The following is a 13947-nucleotide window of genomic DNA, read 5'->3' on the forward strand; positions in this document are numbered from 1 at the left end:
ACCCTTCAATATATTGGTGCCTTCCTCTGGACTCTCTCTAGATTATCAGCATTGGTTCTCCAAATGTGAACCAATTGAATCAAAGAACAGTGAGAATTTCACTTCCCTCTTCTTGGAAGCTACAACCCTCGTAATAAAGCCCAAAATCACATAGTCAAAAATCACTTAAAGGACCATGACACCTGACAGGAGAGAAGGGAGCCAGTTATCAATCTAAGAGATAATTAGCCCTGGAAAGTGAGACGAGTTTTGGCAAGGGACAGGCACAGGGAATAGCTAAGTGACCTACTCAGCAGAAAAACTATTTCCATTGAGGAAGCAATGTGAGAAGAACACAAGAAGAAAACATTGGAGCCTGAAATTGGTCACACTCACTGTGCCTTATTTCTAGTCTTTTTGACATTTGTGCCCATTTCCCCACTAATAACATTTTTGGGGAGAATGTGCCCCTGGTTTATTGCATGAATAGGAAGCTTACAATAACCTTCTTTCTAAATCATCTTCATTTTGCAAATGGGAAAATTGTGGCTAAGAAAAGGTAAATGATTTGCTCAGGGTCAAATCTGGTGAATGTCTAATTCAAGAGTGAAATCCAATGCCTTCTTCCTCTGAGTCTTTTTTGTTTTCAGATGATTGTGCTGAAATGCATCAAAGTATGGATCAACTCTCTGTTGCTTATGCTAATTTTGACCTACAAAACACTGGTACTCCACCAACCAGCAGCCCATCATCCTAACATGGAATCATGGGTTATAGCAAATGGAGAAATTTTGAATATCATGGATAAGTTCACTTACCTTGGTAGGATGCTTTCCAGGTTTCTCCACCTTGATAATGAATACCAACATTGTTAATGCCCAGAGCTAGCTCAATGCTTGGAAGTCTCTGAAGAAAGATAGGGGAGAAGAAATATTACAGTGCTCAGCAAACCAAAATTCTACAGGGTTCTTGTGCTGACCTCATTTTTGTGTGTCTCTGAAACTTGAACAGGCTACCTGTGCTGTGCTAGGAAAAGGAATTGTTTTCATTTGAATTGTCTCAGCAAAATTATGAAGATTATCTGGCAAGATGAAGTATGGGACACTAAGATCTTTTCTTGAACCCAGCTACCAAGCATTCAAACTCTAGTGCAGTGAGCACAACCTCAGTGGTTTGAATATCAAACATAGGTTTGTGTAAAGGACTATTTTATGTACAACTCATGTAAGGCCAACACTTTTGTGGAGCTCAGAATTGTTAAAAGAATACTCTCAGGGGCAGCTAGGTGGCGCAGTGGATAGAGCACCGGGCCTAGAGTCAGGAGGACCTGAGTTTAAATCCAGCCTCAGACACTTAATAATGACCTAGCTGTGTGGCCTTGGGCAAGTCACTTAACCCCACTGTCTTCTAAAAACCTAAGAAATAAAATAAAATAAATAAAACGGTACTCTCAAGATCTCTCTGAAGAACTTTTGGAACTGATTAAATGACATGAGAGGTGTGGCCCAGACTCTCCCAGCGTGGCATCCTGCTTCGAGAAAGGGGCCGTGCTCTATAGTCAAAGCAGAATGACTGTAGTTCAAAAGCAACATGAGAGGTACCAACACCACTGCAAATGTTTAGATGGACAATTTGTGCACAGTCTGTGGTAGAGAATTCCAAGCTCAAATTGGTCTGTCACACACCCTCTACCTTGACGCCAACATAATGATTCATTTCATTCTGAGGTTATTGGACATGAGTTATATGTGTCTACATATGTGGGTATGTATGTATGTATGTATGTATGTGTAGCCCCAATGCACAATCCTTCCAAGAGAAAATGACTCATTTGCTATTTCTTTTTCAGCCCAGAGATAAAACCCTACTATAATAATTTTTCATCTAGTTAGGGGCCATCTGGCAGCAAGGCAGGGAGTAGGGGTATTAAATGAGATATCAAATGGCAATCAGCTCGGAGCTTTGGATTCCAAATCCAACCCTCTTTCCCCACTGGGCTCTCAAGTCAAGTTTCTTGCACTTTCCATTTTTTATTCCCAATTGAATAATAACAACAGCTTGCATCTGTCTTCTGCTCTAAGCTTTGCAAAAAGAAACAAGGTCGTCTCTGTGGTTTGCTGAGGCCTTACGTTTCCTTCAGGTCATGTGAGACGCCAAACTCCTGAAACCCATTAGTGCAAGCCCATAGACAGTGGTGACATAGTGATTCCTGGTGAGAAACATCCCCTCCATTGACCACTTAGAAGGGGCATCCAAGACAGAGTAAATGGAAGACCTGGGTTTAAGCATCGTATTAAAAACTTACAATGTAACAGTGAGCAAATCATTCATCTCTCTCACATTGATCCTGGGCAATGGGGAGGATATGCTCATGCCATTTGGTCCCCAAGGGTCATCCAAGATGCCCCATTCTACATGAAGCCCTTCAGACTCTCCTACCTCTCAGCAAAATTACCTTATTTGTCTTTTGTATATCATTTGTTTGTGTCTATCCTATGTTATATCCTTCAGCTAGTCTGTAAGTTCCCCGAGGTAAAACATTATTTTCACTTTTGTTCTCAGATCCCCATTGCTGGGCCATTGAGAGTCATCTGAACTCATGTCTTGTCTCCGGTGATTCTGGAGGGGACAGTAAGGCTGACTTCATGCATATTTGCCTCCTTTAAATGCAATTCACTTGCAAGTCAAAACATCACTCTTGTGATGCCATCGGTCCTCTTGCAGAAAGGAGGCTGAATACCTACAACAACAACCTATATTCCCGTTGCCTAATACAGGGTCTGGCAGGCAGCAGCTGCTTTGTTGGCCAATTGATCGGTTGAAGATCTGAGGGATGAAGTCACTTATCCGTGGTCTCCCACTTAGAGTCTGAGTGGGGTTCAGAATCCAGTCTTGATTTCAGTTCCCAATTTCTTTCCACTCTCCCCAGATGATGATCCAGTCTTCCCTACCTGTTGATTCTCTCTAAAGAGCAGAATGCCCTTGCGGGCAGGATCTGTGTGAGATCACACTTTTATTCCTAGCATTTAGCAAGCGGTAAGAAGATAATAGATCTTTTTCACTCATTCTTTCTGTTGTGATTTAGGGCTTAGTTCAGTGTCATTGATATCAATCACATGAACTGAATGAAGCCCATTCTAAGGACAATGGTGGTACAGGATAGGTAGGAGCAGATTGCTCTGTGTTCCCAATGAAGACTCCTCTAAGAGAAATGGAATAAAGGAGTCTATCAGAGATTTCTGAGCACAAAAGAAGACCAGACTATCTGCAGCAAAGGTGGGGGGTTGGGAAGGGAAACACTAAACAATATGTGCCTCTGCTGTAATTCATTTCAGCCAATATTTAATGACTGCTATGTTCTAGACCAAGTGCATCTGCCCAAGGTGAACCCTTGGAACCCATTCACATGGCATCATTATATCTTATTGCTATGCTCATTGGTGATATGGGTTACATAGTAGTCACAAATAAATATTGAGTTCTATATGTGACTCTTGTCAAGTTTTTAAATGGAAGATGAGATCCAGAAAGCTAAAAGGTTGGATGCCTATTCTTGGTACTGGAGTACAAAGATAAAATGAAAACATCATCAGCCCCCAGGAAGCTTTCCTTTTACTTCTAGCTGGTCATATCAAGGCATCTAAGGGAAAAATCCCCAACACATTCTAGAGAGGACTTTTTGGTTAGCACATACAAAAATCATATAGGACCAAGAAGGTATAGATACTCCACTGGAGGGAGCACCTCATCAATGGAATAATACCTCCCTGAGGGTAGAAATTAATTCAGTTTTTCTTTGGGTCCTCAAACTCTGGCACATGATAGGTGGCTTAGGAAATGCTTGGTGATGGATAGATAAAATTCCAGGTTTATGAAGAATCTAAAAAGTTAGATTGATTTTAGAAAACTGCTTCCAATTCTTTCCTTGGAACAAACTCAATTTAGAATTGTTTATGGTGCACCACATCTAAAGGGCGGCATATATCCCATAGATGTTGGAGCCAAAATGTTCACCTAGGTCAGACTTGTCCACTGAAAGTAGTTCGAGTCTGTTTTCATGCTTGCTTTCTTCAATTGACATCTATTTTTTTTTCAGATAGCAGGTCACGTGTCTAGGTTTGCATCACTTCCTCTCCATCTTTGGTGTGACTTTGGTGTGACTTCAGTCCACACTCTGTTACAGGAATCTCGAAATTGTATCTAGTATAAACATAACTTTGGTTCCATCCAATCCACCTCCCCATCCTGTTGCAACACAATGTCAGCCAGGAAGCTAAGATATAATGGTTTCTTTTTCTAATTCATTGTTGCCAGGAGCAACAGAGTTTCAGAGGTTTTTGTCTTGTTTTATGCCCTTAAAGAAGCCAAATTTATTTCTCACAAAATGAGCTGCTAACAGCAGCAGCAATAACAACAACAAAACCAGAATCCAAGCTAAAAATTAGCTTGGCCGTAGGAGAAAAGCGTTTCCTGTTTTTTATTTTGAACATCACAGAAAATCCATTTGTGACCCAAGGCCTTTCAATATGTCTGAACTATCAGGTTGATGTCTAGGTCTCTTCAAGTCCTAGCTCTCTGATCCTGGGATCCCTGATTCTACTTCGAAATTGCCTGATTCCCCGTTACCCACCACAGAGACAGCCTGGATTGGGAGTGCACCAGCAGAAATGGCTGTCCTCCTTTGGAGCCTCCCTCCTGGACAGTGTCAGGGAAACTTTGGCCAGTTACCCACTCTCTATCTCTCCTCCATTGGTGGTCCTTCTTAGAGTCAGAGGATCTCAGTTGAATTTACTCTACTGACACATACTGCCTAGGTGGCCTTGGCCAAGGAAAATCTCTCTGACTTGCTGCTTCCTCCTATGAAAACTAAGGGGGTTTGGAGCAGAGGAGCCCGGAGATGCCTTCCAGGCTCATCCCAGTGATCTTATGATCTAGCTCTTTCAAACAGCCACCTACTATAGGTAGGCTTTATTATATGCTTAGATTACACTCCACTTAATGTGATCTGCAGTGCATTTTGGGATCAATTTGGACAGATCCCTGATTCTCATCAGCAACCTTTACAAATCCTCTCTCAGGGAGGCTTACTTACTGGGAAGGTTTCCCTTGAATTCTAATCTCCCACAATGTATATTGGTTCTCATCATTTCAATATCAGAGGGTGGCATTTTCCATTGTCTGACCTCGTCCCTAGATTCTGGCTCTGTTTCTTATGTTGGTCCCCAGAGGAGTTTCAAATCTCTGCAGCCGCCGAGAAGGAGGCACAGCTGGGGAGCAGGAAGAATAATAAGTATTCGAATGAAACTTGTGAACTTGTACTATGACGTAGTGGGCAAAAAGCAAGCTCCAGAGCCAGGAAAGCTGTGGTTCTGGGCCTTGTTCTGTGGCTCTGTGGTCTGGCTGTGTGACCTGGGGACACTCCCCCAGAATGTCAGTTACTCTGAATATATTATTGGCTTTGGTGGAGATGGTTTCTGCACCTAGGAGTTCCCTGAACCAACCTTTCCCACGGTGATCATGCAAAGAGAAAGATAGTCTTTCCCCTCAGGGAGCTTCTATTCTAAGAGGGGAAGACACCAAACAATAAAGGAACAAAGTGGGAGAAGTAGGGGGAGAGAAGCATGGTTGGCTGGTACTTACCTTGGTACTATGACTGTCATGCAATAAGTCTTAATAAATGCATGGTGACTCATTTAACAATTCTAGCCAAGCTATGTTATCTAGACCTTGTGTGTGTGCATACTTCATTGCATGTTGTTTCCCCTTTTAATTAGTAAGCTCCATGGGAGAATAGCCATTTGGGGGTTTATATCCCCCAAGGCTAGTACACAGTAGGCACATAATCAATGATTATTAACTTAAGGCAAAGAGTGCAAATGTCATTTTATACCCAACTCCCCCATCCAGATATGGAATTTATTGGTTTAAGGTATTCCCAATAAAGAAGCTGCCCCTCTCCACTCAGATGATGATGATGATGATGATGTAAACACATATGCATAAAAACACACAAAATCACATACACATATTTATATAGGATGATAATGTTTCTCCTTCATTCTTAAAGAAAACCCTGACATCAGGGAAGGTAAGGCCATGACAAGCACATGAATTGGACTTGAGTGGGGGGGGAGGTTGTGCTAAGTCACCAGTCTTACTTTCTCCTCCAGAGTCATCTGGGTTCAATGTCAGATATGAATCAGGAAGACTGGAGATGGCCCTAGAGGTGAGGTAATCAGAGTGAAGTGACTTGCCCAAGGTCATACAGCTAGTGTCAAGTGTCTAAGGCTAGATTTGAATTCCCATCTTCCTGACTCCAAGACCAGTGCAAGCAACTACTCTATACCCTCACAAAATTAGTTATTAACAACGCCACCAACAATAAAGGCAACAACAACAAAAACCAAGCTCACAGCCAAAAACTAGGCTGAACCTGGGAGAAACGTCTCCTGGCTTTTGTTTGGGATATCACAGAGCTGTTGAGGGTTGACTGAGGCAGAGAAGTTGAGTGGTTTGCCCAGGGTCATACAGCTGGGATTTGTCAGAGTCAGAATCTGAACCTTATTTTGCCAAATGCACAGATCAGATCGAAAACCATTATGCTGCCCTGCTTTTCAACCCCGCCTTTTTTACAAATGGAGGTCCACAGAGCTGATTCATCTTACTTTCAATAACCCAGTTATTTCCTTTTAGATTCAAGATGAGAATCCATGTCTCCCAATTCCAGATCCAGAATTCTTTTCATGACAAATTTGAGCCTAGAATCCCAGTCCTCAGATGTCCCCTTTCCCCATCTCATGCCATGGCTATAATAATGAGTCCAGAGGAGGATCAGTGAAAAGAACACTTCATATTCAGAGAGCTGAAGAACTCTCTTTGAAGCAGGCCATGCATTTTGGATTATTCCCACTTTACAGATGAAGAAACTGAGGTTTAGAAGGGTACCATGAGGATGGCTACTTCCATATGGAGTGGAGGAAAATATAAAAACCTGGCGATCCCTCTCTTACTCACCCTTTGGGTCCCTAGCTCTTTAGATTCAGCCCCTGGACTGAACTAGATATTTGAATCTGTTGCATCCACATCCCATCCACCTTTTTTATGTTGTTTATTCTTTAGCCATTCCAGAAGGTTTCTCAGATTTTCTCATTCTCCTAGACAGCATCTACTGAACCAGAATTTTCCCCCAGAATCTCATTCTTGGACTGCTGGGTCATCAGGTCTGGTGAGAACCTGTCTGGTCTAGAGGCAATTCTGACTAACCACACACCAGTTTTCTTCCTGGAGATTCTGTTTCTGTCACCAGGATGTGGCAGTAGTAGCTGAAGATGTGCCTGCTTCCCATCAGCTCTTAGTGCATTCCAACCATGACTCTTCTCGTTTGATGTGCTCTGCCCAGTTTCTGCAATTCATCTGGGCAAGGAAACTCCCAAGGAGGAAGTAATTTCTACCTATGCAACTGGAAACCTGCTCTGTGACTTAACGACCTAGAGAGTTGTCTGGGAACCCCCAGAGGTTAAGTAATGTTTCATAGGAAACACTTGAATCCTGGTCTTCTTCCTGATTCTGATCCTCTCAACAATTTCAGACTATATATCTATCCCATTTTACTATATGAAGGAGCTAAGGGTAACTAGGTGGGACAGTGGACAGAACACGGGCCTTGGAGTCAGGAGGACCAGAGTTCAAATTCAACGTCAAACACTTGCATTTACTAACTCTGTGACCCTGAGCAAGTCATTGACCCTAATTATCCCTGATTCCTATCTGGTCGCTGGGCTCAGATGACTCCGGAGGAGAAGTGAGGCTGGGGTCACTGAAATCCAAAGTCCTGTTCCTGTCATGGCATCACCTTCTTGATGTTTTGATCTGCTTCAAAAAATGAAGAACACATGAGAAAACTGAGGCCAAGATGGCACTGTCATGCCAGACAGTAGAACTATGATTATTGACTCTAGCCAGTTCTCTTCTCTGGATTATAATTATCTTCTTGTAAAATTAAAGACTTAGATGGGACACTCTGAACTCTATAATACCGAGTATTTTTCAGTTGCAGAATATTGAATAAACTGTGAGCATCAAAAGAGAGGAATCTGGTAATGGTTAGTTAGAGAAATTAGTGTGATGACAGAAGGAAGTCTAGAAGTCCCATGATCCATAGCGATCATTCGATTATGCACTCCTCCTTGTGACATTATTTGGTCTATCAATCAGGAGAGACACAGAAGAAGGGAGGCCAAGAGAGACAGAAGCAGAGTGATGAAGAAATGATGGTAGAGGAGGAGAAACAGAGAGGGAGAGAAAGAGGAGGGAGAGAGTGACATTCAGAAATCAAAAAGTGAAGTAGATCCTGAAATAGAGAGAGGCAGAGAGAGAGAGAGAGAGAGAGAGAGAGAGAGAGAGAGAGAGAGAGGCTGGGGTCCTCCAGGGAATCATGACCTTAAGAATAGTCAATGTAATTCTATTTTTAGACTCTGTAGCAGGATTGTATGGCAGAGTATCCTATTATTAAGTATGTTAAAATTCATGTGCATAAAACATGAGGCTGCCACACCAGGGAGTTAGCTCTCATTGATATGCCAAAAGAAGTTTATTCAGAGTCAACTTTGCAAATAGGATCCTGTTTTCTTCCCAGAGTTAGTTCAGAAGAAAACAAAACATTTCCAGAAGTACTATTGCACTGGGAATTTTTAAGGTTAGAATAATTTACTGTTGATATGAATTCTCAGGAATGCCCCCGGTCTGCCAAGAGAATGCTCATAGACAGCGTTATCAGCACTTCATGGCCTCTACCGCAGCGTTGTGAGAAAACTTTTCATTTGGCAATTTAAAGCCAGATCCAATACCACCCATTATGGTTCAAAGACACAACTTGTATTTTATTTCAAGTTCTGCCCCTCCTCAAGGCACATGGCTACTCTTTCAGCCATGCCACCTGAGCATGATTATGGGATCATAGATGTAAAACTGGGGAGATCATCTTTTATGATCTATAAAAAGCCCAGGTTCCTATTTCTCATAGACTGAAGCTTCATCACCCCAATGAGAATTCAAGGTTTTATGATGGTTTTTGAAAGCCACAAAACTACCCAAGTGTCCCTTGGCAAAAAAAAATAAAAATAATGATAATACACTTGAAAGAAACGTGTTATTTTTCTCCTTTTGTGTTTAGGGGATTTGTCTACAGAACCAGAGTAGTTTTACAGGTCAAACAGCTGATCAGCTGAGTAATCCTAAAACTTAAGCATCTAGGCCAAAATGACTCATGCATCACTCTTTGACAACCTGTCAACTCACTAGTAAAAACACATCAGCTACAATACTATCTTTAAAGACCCAGAAATGGAGCCACAGGTGGGAACTGGGAAAACCTGAAGATGTCAATTATCCTGAGCAACAGAAAGGTGAGACCATCTGCTGTCCAGTGGGAAGGCCACATCTTTGACCTGAAGTCCTAAGGCATCTGGGAAAGCTGGGCTCATTTAGCACTGCAGTCCTAAAACATATCAACAGAATTCTCCACCGGATTAGAAAGCAGGACCACAACACTGCAGGTATTCCCCAGGTGTGGCAGGATACTCCCTAGAATTATGGGGAGCCCCCTTGGATGTCCCCTGGCTCTTATTATTTTAGATTCTCTTTTTTTGTATGGGAAGCTCCATCAGTTTCCGCATTGCTTCCCCCAGAAGTCGAGGTAAGACTGGGGATCTCTTACCTTGGGGAAATCAGTCCAGATCCCCACTACAGAATTAAGAGCAGAAGGCCTGGGAAATCCCTAGAATGCTCCCTCCTTGAACTTCATGACCAACTACTACAGACAAAGAGCTGCCTTCCTAGAGTCAGGAAACAGGTCTGATGAGCTCGTCTATAAAAGAAACCAGCAATTTATCTTCATGCAATATCCTTTTGAGGGAGGATTTGACAAATTGAGTCTTTTCTTAGCACCACTTGAGGAGGCTAAAGAAATTTTCATATCCCCAGCACTGTTCTTTCTGAAGGCAGCATTATGTAGTGGATTTGATCTTAGGGACAGGAGACAAGGGGTTCAAATCCTATCTCAGGGACTGACTAGCTTTGCCTGTCTCAGGCACTTTCCTTAAGTTCTCCATGTCCCAGTTTCCCCATATGTAAAAGGAAGGGATAAAATTGCTTCTCAATATATGACCCTGCAATCCTAAATCCTGGATAAATGACTATATCTCTGACATATTCTAGCTGAGTGATCTGGGTCACATAATTTAATCTCAATATGCCCCACATCACACTCTTAGGGAAGGTGCAATTTTACATTGGGAGAAGTCTTCTCATCACAGAGTTTCCTAAGTCATTGAAATCACAAGTGAATCCTATCTTATACAAAAATATCAATTTGTTTTTGTTTAGTCATTAAGTTATTTCTGATTCTCTGTGACTCTATTTAGGGTTTCTTGAAAAACACAAGGAAAGGTTTTGTAATTTTGTTCTCCAGTGGATTAAGAAAAAAGTTAGGTGACTTGCCCAAGGTCACTCAACTAGTAAGTGACTGAGGCTGGATATAAAATCAGATCTTCCTGTCTCCAGGCTTAGCTCTATTCACTGAGCCATCTAGCTATCTCTGCAATATTTATATGTAAATGTAAATGTAAAAATGCATTCTAGAGGTTTTATCCTAAAACATAAACTTCTTTATTTAATACTTAGTAACTTTTTAAACAACTGGCTAGTCAGTGGTTCCTATTTGAAAAAATTTGGTCAAGCAAAATGTCATTTTAAATCTATTTGATTTCACCATGTTTAATAAACCTTTTTTTTAATATTACTATACTTGTAGTGAATTTAAATGGCATTTACATGACCTCTAAAAATATTAAGTCCAAATTGACTGTATTTAGAGTGACACATGATTTTATTTTCCTATTTGAATAAACAAATTGTTCCTCCTTTTCCAAACCTCAAGGAAAAAAAAAGAAAATTAATGTAATAAGATTTCTGGAAATTCCATTTAATGAGATTAAAAAACACTATTTCCCCCCAAAATATTTCTTAATTTTTTTTCTTCCAATTACTGCCTTTTGTTTTTAAATCATAGCTATTTCCCTTTAAACAGATCTCCTCCACCACCACTACCATAAAATTCTCCTGTGTCACCAAGAAAAGGGCCATATTTTTTGGTTGCAGGAAAGGATTTTTTCGTCCAATTTTCTGAGACTAACATTCTTCATTAAAATGCCTTAGAATTCATCTGATTTAAATCTTCTTTCATTTAAAGTGACATTACTGGAATCATTTTGTATACTTTAGGTTATGCAGTGTATACAAAGTGCATTATTTTCATCATTGCATATATAGTCTCCCAATTGTCCTGAATTCACTCTTTATCACTTCATTATTTCTTACCACCCCATGGTATTCAATTGCATCCAAATGCCCCAGTTCTTCAGTACATGGGGACTGGCTGTATTTCCAGAAAGGATTTTTTGGTTATCACAAAAAAAGTGTTCCTATGAATATGTGATCCATGTGTGGTCTTTGACATCTTTGGAGGATCTGCTTAGTAATGGGATTTATAGGACAAAGGGTATAAATCATTTAGCAGTTTTTCTCCTATGATGACTTGCTAGGTTGCAGAAGGGTAGGACCAGTTCACAACTCTACCAACAGCAACATTGTGCACCTCTTTTTATAGAAACTCTCAAACACCAAATTTCCAAAATGTATTTTCAAAAAAATGTGACCCGAAGAATACAAAAGCACTTAGATTTTGTAGTCTACATTATATGATCTTTTAAAAATGTTTGTAATGTTGACAGAAGAAAAATAGAGAAATTCTATTCCTTTGGCCAGCATGTTATTTCCAAATCCATTCTCCCAAATCCAGGTTCAGCACTGACCTATAGAGAAGTGAGACACTTCTCTTCCCCTCAACCCCCAAATCCATAGCCCATGATGTCTCCCTTGAAGTCATTAAAGGGGAATCACAACTGTATCACAAGGTACATTGTCATTAGCATCTATTTTTAGCACCAGAAAAATTGACAGTATGATGGTAAATTCAATAAGCAATCATTGTTCTATAGGTAGAATAAATAATGATATGCCTTCCATTTACTTGTTTGTTTGGGAGAGGAGAGGAGGTGATGGATCTTACTTGTGATTGGATTGATATAAAGGACTCTGACCTTACATTAGAGCACTAATGTAAGGGAATTGTTCAAGTTCCCAAACTATTAGGTGTCAAAAGTGGTCCCTAAGACTTCCTAATTTCCTATTAAGCTATGCTGCTTCTATGTATCTCAAATGTTCTTATTTTCTAAATTTAGATAATTGGATTATATACAGGAAGAGATAAATAATAAGACTGTTGTAATAGTCTAAGTGAGAAGCAATGAGGCTAGAGACTGAGTAAGAGGAGAACATATATCAGAGATGTATTGATTGATTAGTGGTGTGAATTGAGGGAAAGGGAAAAGTCAAAGATGATTCTGAGAAGTGCTCTTATCTTCTCCCATCCCTTTTTATAGACTAGAAGTGCAGAACTGAATTCTCTTTCCCTTTTCTCAAGATGGTAGACAAAACCCCCTCAAAGGAACCAAAGGAAAAGGAGGCCAGAAAGGAAAAAAAAAAGATCAAAAAGAAAGATTTATCTGAAAAAAGTAGTAAAACAGCCTTGGAAGCAATGCAGTCAAAACTCAGTCCTGAACAGAAGGATCAGTAGACATTTGAGGTTAGCAATGTGTTCCTGTTTAGGTATGTTCCAATGGAAATATGATGCACCAAAAAACTGGATTGAAAGGAAAACCACAGGGCAGCTAGTTGGCACAGTGGATAGAGCACCGGCCCTGGAGTCAGGAGTACCTGAGTTCAAATCCAGCTTCAGACACTTAATAATTACTTAGCTGTGTGTGGCATTGGGCAAGTCACTCAACCCCATTGCCATGCAAAAAGAAAAAAAACTTAAAAAAGAAGAAAGGAAAAAGAAAAACAGGGTGTTTGCTACTATCTCAAAGTCAGTTGGGGGTGATAAAAATGGAGTAGTAAAGATTTGCAAAATGCCCAGATGTTACCCCATTGACAATGTGCCTAGAGTCATGGCCCAAAGTCCTTCAACCAGCATGTGAGTAGGCTTCAGGCTGGCATCAGCCTTGGCATAGTTCTGATCTTGCTCACTCCTCACCACAGAGACAAGCAAATGATTTTCCTGAAGCAACTGGCTAGTGACTGGACCTCTGACAATCAGCTGTGTTAATCTTCAAAGGACCCATCAAAAATTTGCCATTACCGCCTCTACCAGGGTTAACCTTTTGGTGAAAAAAGTCTCAAATCATCTTCTTCTGCATGCTTGAGAAGAAGAAGCTCCATAAACCTAGATACCAAGGAGAGATATTTGACTTGGAAAAAGAAATACAAGATTACAGAGCAGTTCAAGGCTGATCAGAAAGCAATGGTCTCTGTGTTCTGCATTCTCTATCTCCATTGGACTTTATCCTCAGAAACTGTTGTTTTAAATGCTTTGTAGAGAACTCTTGCTAAAGTATTTGGAATAGTGGGAAAAAAGATGACTTGGAGTCTGTGAGGCAGGATAACTGGACGGATGATGGAAAGAGGGATGGTAGGAAGAGAGGTAGATAGAGGAAAAGATAATTAGCTTTGTTTCATTCAGAGAGATATTGAGATGTCTAGGGGACATCCATCATGGTGCACCCAGCAGACAACTGAGAATGTGTGTGTGGAATACGGGTGAGCTTAAGCCTGGAAATAAGTATCTGAGAATCACTTTATTAGAAATGATCATTGAGACTATAGGACCTAGAGAAGTCTCTTCAAGGGATTCAGAGGCGAGAAGATCCAAGAGAGAGCCCTGGATTCCTCTAACAGGGAAGGAGTGATATGAACAAGGATCCAGCATGAAGACTAAGGAGGAAAGCTCTCATAGGAGACCAGTTATACAAAAATTCATATAACAAAGTATGCAGGAGGAGATTGTTGCTC

The 13947-nt window shown here is 40.7% G+C and overlaps 1 long non-coding RNA gene across 4 annotated transcripts in view; it reads right to left on the reverse strand.

The window, feature by feature from the left end:
• LOC141494350 (uncharacterized) overlaps nt 1-13947 on the reverse strand; it is a 78990-nt gene that overhangs the window by 7579 nt on the left and 57464 nt on the right. For all 4 annotated transcript variants that reach the window (XR_012470410.1, XR_012470411.1, XR_012470408.1 and 1 more), the window contains one exon: nt 798-885. This is a non-coding gene — a long non-coding RNA (uncharacterized LOC141494350). The remainder of the gene's footprint in view (nt 1-797; nt 886-13947) is intronic.

This window comes from Macrotis lagotis, chromosome 7 (assembly GCF_037893015.1).
Source record: "Macrotis lagotis isolate mMagLag1 chromosome 7, bilby.v1.9.chrom.fasta, whole genome shotgun sequence".
Classification (NCBI taxonomy): Eukaryota; Metazoa; Chordata; class Mammalia; order Peramelemorphia; family Peramelidae; genus Macrotis; species Macrotis lagotis.